This window comes from Colobus angolensis, unplaced genomic scaffold (genome assembly GCF_000951035.1).
Source record: "Colobus angolensis palliatus isolate OR3802 unplaced genomic scaffold, Cang.pa_1.0 Scaffold358, whole genome shotgun sequence".
Classification (NCBI taxonomy): domain Eukaryota; kingdom Metazoa; phylum Chordata; class Mammalia; order Primates; family Cercopithecidae; genus Colobus; species Colobus angolensis.
In genome coordinates, this window is record NW_012116910.1 from 1,668,882 (window position 1) to 1,672,553 (window position 3,672).

At 40.4% G+C, this 3,672-nt stretch overlaps 1 protein-coding gene across 1 annotated transcript in view; it reads left to right on the forward strand.

Annotated features, from left to right (window-relative positions):
* The window catches only part of ZDHHC11 (zinc finger, DHHC-type containing 11), a 60,908-nt gene that overhangs the window by 56,628 nt on the left and 608 nt on the right, over nt 1–3,672 (forward strand). The window lies entirely within an intron of this gene.

The window sequence follows — 3,672 nt, forward strand, 5'->3', positions numbered from 1 at the left end:
CTCAAGCAATCTTTCCACCTCAGCCTTCCAAGTAACTAGGACTACAGGCACACATCACCACACTTAGCTAATTTTAAATTGTTTTTTGTGGAAATGGGGTATCACTATATTGCCCAGGCTGGACTTGAACTCCTGGTCTCACGCGATCCTCCCACTTTAGCTTCCCAACAGCTGGGATTACAGGTGTAAGCCACTACAGTCAGCTCCAACTTAGTTTCAATAGTACACGAACACTGCTTTTATCCATCTCCATCCCTCACCCTTTATATTGCTGTTGTCACTGATTACATCTTTATACAGTGTGCGCCTATTAACAGTGTTTATTGTATTATGCATTTGACTTTTAAATTTTATAGAAAAAAAAGAGTTACAAGCCAAAAGTACAATATTATTGACTTGTATATTTACCTATGTTCTTTATTTCTTTGTATGGTTTTGAGTTACTGTCTAGTGTCTCTTCATTTAAGACTAAATAATTTCTTTAACATTTCTTTTAGGGTAGATCTACTGGTAATGAATTCCCTCAACTTTTGTCTATCTGAGAATATCTTAGTTATTGCTTCATTCTGGAAGGATAGATTTGTCACATACAGAATTCTTGGTTGACAGGTATTTTCCCCCTTCCAGGGCATTTAAATATGTCACCCCACTGCCTTTGAGCCTCCTTAGTTTCTACTGAGAAATCACCTGATAATTTTATTAAGGATGCCTTGATTGTGATTAGTCACTTCTCTCTGCCTGCCTTCAAAATTCTCTCGTTGTCTATGTCTTGACAATCTAACTGTAATGTGTCTTGGCATAGATCTTTTGGAGTACAACCTGCCCGGAATTCGTTGAGCTCCTTGGATGTGTAGATTCATTTCTTTAATTAGATTCAGGAAGTTTTCAGCCATTATTTCTTTAAATACAGTGGTCTCCTGTTCCCCCATTATCTGTGGGGGATACGTTCCAAGAATCCCAGTGAATATCTGAAACTGTAGATTGTACCAAACTCGGTATACAGTGTGTTTTTTTTCCTGTACATTAATGGGCTGATAGTGTATACAGCATGGATATGCTGGACAAAGGGATTATTCATGTCCTGAGTGGGCAGAGCAGGGCAGAATGACATTTCATCATGCTACTGAGAACTACACACAATTTAAAACTTGTGAATTGTTTATTTCTGGAATTTTCCATTTAATATTATTGGACTGTGGTTGCCCAAAGGTAACTGAAAGTGCAGAAAACAAAATGGCTGATAATGGGAGAACACTGTATTTTTCTGCCTCTTTCCTTTTCTCTTCTCCTTTGGAGACTCCTGTGTTGCATATGTTGGTACCCTTGATGGTATCTCACAGTTCCTTCAAGCTCTGTTCATTTTCTTTCATGCTTTTTTTTTTCTGTTCCTCAGACAGGGTAATTTCAGTTGTCTTCAAGTTAGCTGATCCTTTCTTCCACTTGCTCAAATCTGTTGAACTCTTTTAATGAACTTTTTATTTCAGTTATGTACTTTCCACCTCCAGTTTCTTTTTGGTTTTTTAAAAATATATAATTTCTATCTCTATTAATAATCTAATTTGCTCATGTGTAATTTTCCTATTTTATTTAGTTATTTGTCAGCGACTTCCTTTAGTTCACTGAGCATATTTAAGACAGCTGCTTTAATGTCTTTGACTAGTAATTCAAATGTCTGAGCTTTCACAGACATAGTTTATGCCAAGTTTTTTTCTCCTGTGAATGGCCCATATTATTCTATTTCTTTGTATGTTCTATAATTTTTTGTTAAAAACCGGATATTCTGAGTATCATAATGTGGTAACTCTTAAAATCAAGGGCTTCTCCTCCTCTGGGACTGTGGATTTTCTCTAGTTAAAGGCTGGATCATCAGTTTCTGACTTTTTCAGACTGCTTGTGCAAAATGTGTATTTCTTGTCACTGAAGTTCTTCTTCCTTTATCTCTGTGACCAGTTAGTGAACTACCAAAGATTTCCTCAAATATCTAGCTACAAACAAGGGGGAAGGTCTGTCTCTTTAAATCTTCCAGTGGATGCTGCTGGAGGAAGCCACTGCTGCCAAGTGGATCAAAACCAAGGCAAGTCTCCGTATTGATCCCTCAGGGCACCACCAGACTGACCAAAATGTACCACGTCAAATTTTTTGAGGACAAGGTCCCTGATGCTCACTCTGACATCAGCCAGCTGCTCCAGGAATGTGGGTTGCTGCCCTTACAGGCACAGCAAGACTAAGAAATGGAGGTGGTAGCTGGCTCACGTCCACCACTCACAAAGGACCAGCAGCTCACTCTTTCGCTCTTTTGCTCGTTCTTTCTTTCCTCTTTCTTTTTTCTTTTCTCTCTCTCTCTTTTTTTTTTTTTTTTAAGACAGTCTTGCTCTGTCACCCAGGCTAGAGTGCACTGGTGCAATCTCCACTCACTGTAAGCTCCACCTCCCGGGTTCACACCATTCTCCTGCCTCAGCCTCCTGAGTAGCTGGGACTACAGGCACCCACCACCACACCCAGCTAATTTTTTTTTTTTTAATTTTTTTTTTATTTTTAGTAGAGACAGAGTTTCACCATATTAGCCAGGATGGTCTCGATCTCCTGACCTCGTGATCGGCCCGCCTCGGCCTCCCAAAGTGCTGGGATTACAGGCATGAGCCACCGCACCAGGCCCAGCTTCTCCTTTTTTCAAGCATTCTCCCATAGATGCCTGACCAGGTTCCAGAGTTTCCAAATAATTCATTGCAATTGCTCTTTATAGCTCAATGGTTGTTCCAGTGGAAGGACCAGCCTCTATAGCTTCCTACAATACCATTTTGTCCTTAGGTAAACTACTTCTGCATTTTTATATACAGACTTAAACACAGTTTTACAACATTATCTACATTCTTCCCCACCAACCTCCATTTCACAATCCTCCACCATTTCACCTATCATACTTTGTCATGCTTTTATTTTCATTTCAAATTAATATTTTATTTTCTCTTTATTCTCAGTAATTTTTGGATTAGTTTGGTGGTACCTTAGCTCTCCTTTGTTTATTGAGTCCTGTCACTTCCTTCTGTACATTTTTTCATTGTACTTCTCTGTGTCTACCAAGACTACTGCGCCCACTGCAATAATCTGGTGGCAGACACTCCCACTGTTGCCTATGGTTTGGGAAGTTTTGCAGCAGCAGTCACTGCCTGGCTGCTCAGCCTCCCCCAGCTAATTGTCCCATCAGGAACCCTGCCCAGCTGAGCATCCACTGCTCCTGACTGGTGATTCCTGGGGGGTCTTCCAGCTTCTGCGGCACACTCCTGACGAATGCCTTCTGCATCGGCTTCCATTTGCATTCTTTCCTTCTAGGAGTCATCATTTCTGATCCAACAAAGGTTTCCCTTCTTGCTTTTCTTTGAAGTCCTGTCTTTACTCATTTGTGGATTCATTTATGTCCTGATTATAATTTGTAAGGATTGGATCAGAGAAGGGAGACTATAGCATGTGATAGATACACTGTTTTGATTTAGAAGTCTCCTAGTGACTTTTTTGCTTGTGGGTCTTTCAAAAACTTTCAAAGCAAGATTTTGCACATTTCTGGTCTCTAATTCCTGACACATTCAGCATTGCAAGTTAAGATAAGCCCGAACTCCAAACCTTTGCAAAGTCTGGGCAGCAACACGGTCACTTCTCCTGCCAGCTGGCCAGCAC